General features: G+C 40.4%; 1 long non-coding RNA gene across 7 annotated transcripts; it reads right to left on the reverse strand.

Moving 5' to 3' along the window:
* Window positions 1–8,816: 8,816 nt before the first annotated feature.
* LOC137572359 (uncharacterized) lies at window positions 8,817–10,279 on the reverse strand. 7 transcript variants are annotated; one of them, XR_011031642.1, is made up of 4 exons: window positions 9,817–10,081; window positions 9,635–9,757; window positions 9,246–9,571; window positions 8,817–8,897 (listed from the first exon to the last, which is right to left on the reverse strand). It is a non-coding gene; the product is annotated as an uncharacterized lncRNA (long non-coding RNA). The 7 variants fall into 7 exon arrangements; XR_011031644.1 differs by lacking the exon at window positions 8,817–8,897 and having other exon boundaries at window positions 8,913–9,340; window positions 9,387–9,571; window positions 9,817–10,084; XR_011031643.1 differs by lacking the exon at window positions 8,817–8,897 and having other exon boundaries at window positions 8,915–9,331; window positions 9,387–9,571; window positions 9,817–10,077.
* Between the last annotated feature and the right edge of the window lie 895 nt (window positions 10,280–11,174).

Below are 11,174 nucleotides of genomic sequence, written 5' to 3' on the forward strand. Positions count from 1 at the left end.
TAAGCGAGGGCACAAATTGATGAACATCTCACATCAATCTGGGGTCCCGACTAAAAACATCGCAATTGATTAACTTGGCAATCATTGCGTAGCCACCTTGGCGAATAAAAAAGAGTTACTGGAAAACTAGGAGTTGGTTTCCGCAACGGGGTAGCAGTGCATACCCATTTAATAAAAGTTGATCAACTAGGCGATCACCTTATGAAAATCATTTAACAACGATTTGTGTCAACGAGGCGACCAAATCATAAATCATTTTGAATCAAATCATAAAAAGTTATTTTTGTATAAAATAAAGTTTGATCAACTCAACTCTGTTGCATTCCCTGGCGTCAGCAATATCTGACCTAGTTAACTCGGTCAGTAACCCAGGTAGTACGCACGAGTATAGATTTCGGCATTGATCAGCAATTTTTTTTTTAAACAAAGAAAAGAAACTCCAAAAATTGGTTTCACTGTCGTGGCAGTTATCAGTGTAAAAGAATAGGTATATTGGAAATAAAAATAAAACTATTGTTAAAACACTATTCAAAAGGCAACTTCGATTTATTTATTCTTATTTGTGCTACACTTGACCATTTTTAGGAACGAGTCGGAGCGTTCCCTGTCTTTGACAAAATAAATAAACTCCCATCGGGTCAAGTACTAGTACAAACAAGCAATTACATAAGAATATAAAAGAACATGGAGGAATTTTATAAACAGCAGACAGAACGAGGAGGGGCAATCCAGGCCTTGATTCGGAATAGCAAAAAAGATTCTTTCGCCAGGAAAACGAAGCCATCTTATTTCGAGGAGAAAGTTGAGCTCCTGGAATACATGTGGGAGAACTTCGAGAAAGGTCATCAGGAGTTGATGGACAAATTAAATAACGTGCCAACTGAAGATGAGTACTTTATAACGGACTATTTCAGCAAAATGAAGACGGTTGTATCTAATATAGGGGAAGATTGGAAGGACCATTTGGCAAAAATAAAGCTAGAGAGACAAGCTCGCCAAAGAGAGGAAGAGCGAGTCATGGTCAAACCACTGGTTCGTAAGCAAAGTGCTCTGCTGGAGTCATTGTCCAGGACATTAAGACAAATTGTGTCTGAAGAAAAAATGACTTACAAATCGGTAGTCGACAAATTATGGATGCAAATTGAAGAAATCCATTATGAGATTCATCGGCTAGCTGAAAATCCAGCCGAAGCCGGATATAATATAGCTACGTTTGTGGCCGCAGAAAATACAATGCTGAAATTCTGTGTGGCACCAGCAGAAAATGTAGTAATACAATCACCACCTGTATTGCAATCGATACAATCATTGCAACTACCCAAAATTCCCATTCCAAAATTTGATGGGGATTATCTGAAATGGCAACAATTTCATGACATCTATAAAAAGGTGGTTCATGAGTCAAATGTATCCACGATAGAGAAAATGTGGTACCTAAAATCAAACCTTTCTGGAGAAGCAGAGAGACTGATACGGCACCTGGAATTAACAGAAGCCAATTACATCACTGCTTGGTCAGTGTTGCAGGAACGTTTTAATAACAAACGAGTTCTAGTAACAGCCATACTGGCAAAGCTGTTTGATCACCCAAATGTGGGAAATGACGCAGCTTCTATAAAGAATTTGCATGATAACATTTTTGAATCATTGCAAGCCTTAAAAAATATCGGCGTCAATATGGAATCGTCAGATGCTGTCATAATGTTTCATATGACAAGAAAATTGGATAGATTCAACCACGCACTATATGAGCAATCTCTTTCCAACACAAGGGATCTGCAGGAAGTAAAGGACTTCTTATCCTTCTTGGAACAGCGCTTCCTAACATTAGAGGCGATTGGGAAACCGAGAAACGAAAATCGCAGCATTGAGAAACCAAGTCCAAGGAAGACATGCGCAACAGCATCTGGGACAAACAGTACCCTGTGTGCTTTCTGCGAAAGAGCAAAGCACAAACTCTTCCAATGTGAAAAGTTCAAAATCAAATCCGCAGCAGAGCGGCTTAATTGGGTGCAGAGACACAAATTGTGTGTCAATTGCTTCAAGCCGGACCATATAGCAAAAAATTGCTCTTGGAGGGGATGCTTTAAATGCGATAAAAAACATAACACAATGTTGCATTTAGAAACAGGCAACCAAATTGCTACATCTGCTTCTGCAGCTTCTGCGTATGGAATTGGCAGAAAATACACCCTGTTGGCAACGGCCAAGGTAGTGGTAAAGGGGATCAATGAAAGGAAAGGAGAATTTCGAGCACTCCTGGATAGCGGCTCTCAAGTAAATCTCGTCTCAGAGAGACTGGTAAAGAAGTTATCGTAAAAAATTAGCGAGACTCATGTTCATATAAATGGAGTGGGTGGTCAACCACAGATAAGCAAGGCGCGAGTAAGCTTGGTTGTAAGGTCAAGATACAACAAGTTCGCAATGCTAGTTGAGGCATTTGTATTGCCACACATAATAGATGACCAACCCACAGAACAAATAACGCAGAAAGTAACATTACCAGACAACATTCAATTAGCGGACCCAACATTTGATAAACCCGGAAAAATTGATATGCTGTTGGGAGCTGATGATCACTATGCTATACTGCTACCAGAAAGGAGACGGGGCAATCGAAACCGTCCAACATTACAAAACTCAGAGTTTGGATGGATTGTTGCTGGCAGAATTAATATGTCAAGCTTCAATCACATGCATGGTAGGCATGACGAATCCAGAGGAATCACTGGAAAGATTCTGGCAACTAGACACACTAGAGCCAATAAAAAGGTACAGGAGTCCGGAGGAAGAGTATTGTGAACAATTCTTCCTCGATAACCTACACACGGCGGCGGACAATCGGCTAATTGTAAAGCTTCCATTTGCTGAAGAGGCGTCATCTCTTGGAGAATCTCGGGAAGTAGCCATAAGAAGATTCATGTCGTTAGAGAGGCGAATGAACCCTGACATAAAAAAGGAGTATGTAAAATTTATGTCAGAATATGAACAGCTTGGACATATGAAGCAAGTAATGGTAGAACAAATTCCCAAGAACCATTACTTTATACCGCATCATTGTGTACTAAAACCAGAAAGTACCACCACCAAGCTAAGAGTGGTATTTGATGCTTCATGCAAAACATCATCAGGAAAATCACTGAACGACATTTTATATCCTGGACCAGTTGTACAGAGTCAACTCTTCTCAATTCTTCTGCGGTTCAGGACACACAAATATGTGTTCACGGCAGATATTGAAAAAATGTATCGTCAAGTTTGGATAAACCCTGCCGATCAATTCAATCAGATGATTGTGTGGAGAGAGGATCCAAGTCAAGAACTAAAGTTTTATCGTTTAAAAACGGTAACTTATGGAACCACGTCAGCCCCATATTTAGCGACGAAGTGTCTGGAATATTTGGCACTGAAAAACATTGACAAATTGTCGTCTGGAGCATCAGCATTAAAAAATGACTTTTATGTTGATGATTGTCTCACAGGAGCAGACAGTTTACCAGAAGCCCTGCAAATAAGACAAGAGCTTCTAGAATTCTTGAAACCTAAGGGTTTCAACTTACGAAAATGGTGTTCAAATAGCAGTCAACTTCTAAAGGAAATTCCAAAGGAAGATACGATTGCTGACATCAATCTCGGTGACACACTGGAACAAACAAGTGTCAAAACATTGGGAATCATATGGGCACCCAAAGAAGACCAATTATGTGGAAAGGCTCAAAGACATACAAAAGGAATAACCAGACGAGTGGTGCTATCCGAAGTCGGTCAAATCTTTGATCCTCTAGGACTGTTCGCACCGGTAGTGGTAAGAGCAAACATGTTGCTACCGAACGAATTGAGATGGATGGTGACCTACCGCCGTATTTGGAGAAGCAATGGGAAGCTTACCGAGAGGATGTACAGGCACTAAACCACATGAAAATCCCAAGGCATATTTTTGATGGCAAGGTCCCCACTACAAAGGAATTGCATACATTTGTTGATGGCAAGGTCCCCACTACAAAGGAATTGCATACATTTGTTGATGCATCAGAAAAGGCGTATGGTGCGGCAGTTTATGTCCGATCAACCTATAAAAATGGACAAATTTCGGTCAGATTGTTGTGCGCCAAGTCGAGAGTGGCTCCCCTGGAAAAACAGACACTGCCCCGGCTGGAACTATGTGCAGCTGTACTTGGAGCTGAACTCACGGATAGAGTTCGACAGGATCTCCAATTCGGATCAGAAAGTGTAGAATCATTCCTCTGGTCAGACTCAACAGTAGTACTCTCGTGGATTAATTCACGGGCATCACATTTCCACACGTTTGTGGCTAATCGGTTGACAAAAATACACGCAGTATCACATCCAAGGCAATGGCGGCATGTGTCATCAGCGCTCAACGCAGCTGATGTTCTGTCTCGAGGCATATCAGCAGTTCAGCTTAGCACACATACATTATGGTTATATGGACCACTATTTCTGCATGGACCACAACGTGGCTGGCCAGCACCATTTAAGCCTACAGAGCACACGATGGATACCGCTGAGAAGAAAACCAAGGTATTCAGCATGGTGACTGCCACGGCAAACAACAAGAGTGAATGGATATATACGGTAAATCACAAAAATTCGTTTTCCAGCAGAGCAGGAAACCAACGGCTCAATTAGAGTTGGAAGAGTTAGACCAAGCACGGAGAGTGATCATTAAGCAAATTCAAGAAACAGGATTTGCATATGAATTACGGCACTTAAAGAAACGACCTGATCAACCGCTAGATCGCAAAAGCACGGTGGCAACATTGCCACTAATACTGGATGAAGATTCAATGATACGAGTAGCAACTAGGCTACAACAAGCACCAGTATCAACGGAAACAAGGAATCCATATCTCTTGCCGTATAATGATCCGGTGGTAAAAATGATGCTACGGAAACTTCATGAAGATAATCTTCATTGTGGACATGAGGCACTACGCGGAATAGCTCGGCAACAGTACCACATCATTAAGGTGAAACCGATGGTCCGGAATGTGATTCAGGGCTGCGTAGTATGCACCAAGTACCGGCCTCAGTTCTTTAAACAAGTCATGGGCGACTTACCTGAGCATCGGGTATCTCAGAATAGACCCTTTCTCAATGCCGGAGTAGACTATTGTGGACCATTCTGGATCCACCATAAGGTTCGAGGAAAACGTCCCGACAAAGCCTACATTGCAGTATTTGTATGCTTTGCAACCAAGGCAGTACACTTGGAGTTGGTCGGAGACCTGTCCACCTCTTCATTTGTGGGCGCGCTTCAGCGCTTTATTGGGCGCAGAGGAAGATGCCAGACATTATACCGCGATAATGCAACAAACTTTGTTGGAGCAAACAACCAACTTAAGGAACTGACCGATACAATACACTCAGAAACGGCAGCAGGTAGTATCAAGGAATTTTGCAATCAAAAAGGAGTGCAATTTAAGTTCATACCACCACGGTCTCCACATTTCGGAGGATTATGGGAAGCTGCGGTAAAGTCCGCTAAGCATTTACTGTTGAAAAACGTATCGACAGCAAACTTAACGTTCGAACAACTGTCTACCATCATTGTCAATGTTGAAGCAGTGCTGAACTCTCGTCCGTTAACGCCGAACTCAGACGATCCCAACGACTTAACAGCTCTAACCCCAGGCCACCTATTGATCGGAGAACCATTAGTAGCCCAACCAGATGCAGAACCAATAACACAGCGATCGATTCCAGAGCAATGGGAATTAGTGCAACGGCTTAAGCATACATTCTGGACACAATGGTCTCAAGAGTACTTACAAGAATTGCAGGGTACATCCAAGTGGAAAAAAACCATATAACAATGTCAAAGAAGGCATGATGGTAATTCTAAAGGAGGATAATGTGCCAATTTTGCAGTGGCCAATTGGACGAATTGTTAAGTTATATCCAGGCTTGGATGGATACGTCCGCGTGGTAGACGTTAAAACAGCCAGAGGCACCTACAAGCAGGCTATCCATAAATTGGCCCCCTTGCTTAGAGAGACGGCAACAAAACGTAAAATCGAGGCAGATGACACAGAAGCGAATTCCCAAAAAGACCCTGGTATCGAGGACAACGCAGAACCAAAAACAAAAAGACGCTTATCGATCGGTCTGCCACCGTTGGCAATGACGATCTGCCTAATGCTGTTGTTATTGCCTATAGCATTTGCTCAAAGAACTAATATAACTCGATTCAACCCCAAACCAGGCATAAACTATGAAAGTATTGGCACAGGAAGGATGGCAATGTCTGACTGGACTATTGTGGCATTCTACGATCTCCAACCATATTGGGCCGACCTGAAGACATTTTCAGACGGAGTAGTAAAGGTTGGAGAACTATGCGTATTAATGAAGGTTCCAGAGGCATGCACCGCAATGCAGAGGCACTTCGAGCATGTCAACTCAGAGCTACGGACAGGAAATGATCTCCTTCACATAGAACGCCAACGACGATCGCCTTTAGATATAATTGGGAACATTGCGAACGGCTTATTTGGTGTGCTGGACTCAAAGTATGCAACAGAGATGTCAGGCACCATAAGAAATGTTAAATCAAATGAAGATTACTTATTGAACTTGCTGCAAAATCAGACATCTGTAATTGATTCAACGATAAATATCATTAAGCGAGATGAAGCCACAATTGAAAATCAGATGAAACTAATGGAACAACAAATGAACGACATGACCAAAGTCCAGGACAATGCGGTAAAGGCGTTGCAATGGTATATCACGCTAACTACTCAGATGACAGTTATTGCAGGGAATTTGCAACGAATTCAAACCGAAATTTCCCGAGTATTTACAGATGCCCATCATAGCAAAATAAGCCCGTTACTTCTATCACCAGGCCAGCTTCGGGAACATCTGAACCAACTGAAGAGACATCTTCCGTTTGGTTTGGATTTGCCAGTTCCAGATAACGACGTCTTGCAACTATATGGCTTAATGAAGGCACACGGAACAATCGCAAACAATCATGTGATATTTAAGGTCACATTTCCATTAGTGGCAACGCAGGCAGTGCAACTGTATAACCTGGTACCCATTCCAGCAATTGGAACTCATGGGATTGTAATCATGAACATTAAAATTCCCATCATTGCTGTCAACAAGGAACAGAATCAATACATTGGGCTCTCAAGAGCCGATTTGGAACAATGCCATCAGCTCAACAACGAGCAATATATTTGTTTTGATAAACAAACGACCTTTTCGGCTAATAGCAACTGTGAGTTCCAGCTATTCAAAAACACAAAATCATCAACTTGCCAAATACAACACACAAACAGATCATTCGTGTGGTACGACATGTATCACAAAAATCAGTGGATTTTTGCCACCACTAGACCAATTGAACTCGCAGTCACCTGTGACGATAATATACAAGGTGTCACTATTAAGAAGACTGGATTGTTAACTCTAGACCCGACGTGTACAGCTAGGAGTTCTGGTATACGAATAACAGGTCACCGTATAACTACGACAGACACAATGAAATTGTCATATGTCCGATTTGGCAACTTCAGCATGGGCCCAACAAAAATAGCGCCAACAACAACACAATTCACAAAGATGCAGCTAAGCTACGATGAACTAAGCAACATTCAAGGAAAACCGGAAACTAAGCAAAACTGGAAATTGTCAGAAGACCCCAGCCAGACGGCTCATCATGTTATAGTCTCCTACGTAGCGCTAACAATACTATTGGTTCTTGTGATGGTATATGGAATAAAAAGATGCTCACGACCCACAAGACACAATGGTCCAGAGCAGACAACCGTGAGGATCGTCAATCCCATACCGACTCCTGGTGCAGTAAGCCCAGCCCCCAGCAATTTTGCGGTCAACGTTGGATAACGTTGAAAAGGTGTTCAACGGCCGGGAGTATGTTGGTGTTTTGATTATATAAAATAAGCTAACATTAAGACAATTATAATATAGAACAAATAGAAATGTATGTCAATTAAGTATGTAACCCGATTATAGATATAGATGGCTCATCAGTCATAAGTAGGTCTGATATGGTCAGCAGTAAACAATAATCAATAAAAACGTATTTTGCTGACCTAACACTATGTCGAACTATGCACTGATGAGCTCGCTATTTTGTACTATAAAAGAAATGCATTATTCTTAGTAAGATCAGATACCAATTGTAGCTACATCGGGTGTGCATCGTTGTGTCTTTGGCCCCCATCTCTACCTTTGTAATCTCACTCCGAGGTCCACCCAATTTATGTGTTGGTTGCGACAACCCTTAGTCACTGGTTTATGTGCTAGTGCCTAGATATATATATAAATAAATAAACATTTAATAACTTCAAGAAACACTAACGTTTTTCATTGAACAGTAGCTACACATAAGGTTCTTGCTAACAATTCGCAAACGACTAATACTTGCTCTATGAACTGATCTAAAGTCATCAGATCTGTATCAAAAGAAAATGCACAATTTTTAGTTTTAGTATCAAAATATATTTCGCTCAGCTGCACGTGCACCAGTCTGTATCAGCATGATGAAAACTTCAAGTGTCCCAGCATCTCAGCATCATCAGCATCGTATCGTCAACCTTTTCGTTTGTATTTGGATAAAGAACCATACAATCGCGTTCTGTGGAATCTTCGATTTAAGTGTTATACAAACGCACCAATTTGTATTAAGTGTCACATATTTGTTGATCGAACGTCGCCTTTTGTGGAATCTTCGATTTATGTGTTACACAAACGCACCAATTTGTATTAAGCGTCACGCACCAATTTGTATTAAGTGTCTCACATATTTGTTGATCAAACCTCGCCTTCTGTGCAATCCTCGATTTAAGTGTTATACAAACGCACCAATTTGTATTGTCTCACATATTTGTTGATCGAACCTCGCCTCCTGTGGAATCCTCGATTTAAGTGTTATACAAATGCAACAATTTGTATTAAGTGTCACGCACGGATTTGCAGAATATTTGATTTAAGTGTTATACAAATGCACCAATTTGTATTAAGTGTCTCACATATTTGTTGATACAAATGCACCAATTTGTATTAAGTGTCTCACATATTTGTTGATCCAACCTCGGCTTCTGTGGAATCTTCGATTTAAGTGTCATACAAATGCACCAATTTGTATATACATTTGTGTATCGAACCTTGTATTCGCATTCTGTCGAATCTTCGATTTAAGTGTTATACAAACGCACCAATTTGTATCACATATTTGTTGTTCGAACCTCGCATCCTGTGGAATCCTCGATTTAAGTGTTATACAAATGCACCAATTTGTATTGTCACATATTTGTTGATCGAACCTCGCCTCCTGTGGAATCTTCGATTTAAGTGTTATACAACCGCAACAATTTGTATTGTCTCACATATTTGTTGATCGAACCTCGCCTCCTGCGGAATCCTCTATTTAAGTGTTATACAAATGCACCAATTTGTATATATTTGTGTATCGAACCTTGTATTCGCCTTCTGTGGAATCTTCGATTTAAGTGTTATACAAATGCACCAATTTGTATTAAGTGTCTTTCACATTGTGTGTTGTGTATCGCACCTTCAGTATTAGGAGTAATAAAAATTAAATCGAAATTCATAAATTCTTATCTTCGTAGCTTACCATGTGTAGATTCGTGTATTGGACTTGGACTTGGACTAGGCTAAGGCTCGGGAAATTACATTCCCATAATAAAATAATTATTAATGTTCACCATTATTATTCGCCTATCTTCTGTCAGGAGTCCTTAAATTCAAAGTTGGTAATTATATTAATTTAGTTCAAATATTAAACTCTTAACTTACTCTGTGCGTGTGTGCACGTGTAGGTAAGAGATATGAACAAGAGATAGATTGTGTCTGGTATTAGTGTCTGGTATTAGTGTTGGTGTAAGTATTAATGCGTACAAGTATCGTCTGTATTAGTATCGTCTCGTCTGTATTGTATTAGTGTTTAAGGCCTGATTCGCTTCATCTCTTAATCGACTTCGAAAGTAACTGAATATGCACTTATAGAGAAAACTTGAAAACTTTTTTTTATAACTTAAATTTGCAAATAATGGTTTTATTTATTCAAACCTTTTATCCGATTTTTTGTTTTTTTTTTAATTTTTTATAAACATAAAAAAAAATAAAAAAAACAACTTTTCGCTTAAACCTAAGAAGTGTTTATTTGCCGAAAAAACTGTGTTGTTGAATTTAGATTTTATTTTAGAGCTGTATGCTCTATCTTGGAGAACTAAACTGACTTAACTGACTTTCTCTGGATTCGTCTGAGGTATATCAACTTTTCGAATGACAGTTCGCCCAACCCGGCTGCTTGGATTTAAAAAATTTACTTGGCAACATTTCAATATGTTTTGACATAAATATGAAGGCCGACTTTGGTTTTAGATTTCCAGAGTTCAATATATGGCTTCTTGGTGAATAAATCTTAATCTGCTGCAGCATTTCGACTCGAGCGCATCTATGTCGCGTTGTTGGATAAATGCACATGAAAAAAATTAATTTGGGGGTTGTTTTCTCAACTATTTTCTTGCAGCAGATCATCGATTGTGCTGGTTTGAGCGATTGAACCATATTTAATTCACTTTTCATTTTTCGCAGTGTAAAGCACACACATACACTGACAGTTTGAGCTGGCTCTCTTTGTGCCTACCCCTGTTCTAGTAGTAGTAGAGAGAGCAGGGCATAGGACAGGGCCCGGCACAAAGAGAGCGCTAGAAAAATGTAGTTGTATATGTGCACTTGCTTGTCTGCGTGTGTTGCTTTACACTGCGCAAAATGAAAGTTGACAAAATTTTGCCTCAAATCAAGAAAACGAGTACAGCAGCTAAACTGATGCAAGAGAAAGATAGAAAAACAAAGTAGCGATCAATTTTTTGATGTGTCATCTCTCAACAAAGCGACATAGATCTGCTTGCGTCCAAATGCTGAGGAAAACTAAATCCACCCTCATGCTCTTGATTTTTTTGTGTGAGGACTTCGGCAGCCGTTCGGTTACACGCATACGACGAGCCGAACGTGTTCGTCCCCGGGGGATATGAGTGCCTGGCTCTGCCGTAAATCAGGGGTAGGCACAAAGAGAGCCAGCGCAAACTGTCAGTGTATTTGTGTGCTTTACACTGCGAAAAATGAAAAGTGAACAAAATATGGCTCAATCG

This window comes from Drosophila tropicalis, unplaced genomic scaffold, assembly GCF_018151085.1.
Source record: "Drosophila tropicalis isolate 14030-0801.00 unplaced genomic scaffold, ASM1815108v1 contig_1057, whole genome shotgun sequence".
Taxonomy (NCBI): Eukaryota; Metazoa; Arthropoda; class Insecta; order Diptera; family Drosophilidae; genus Drosophila; species Drosophila tropicalis.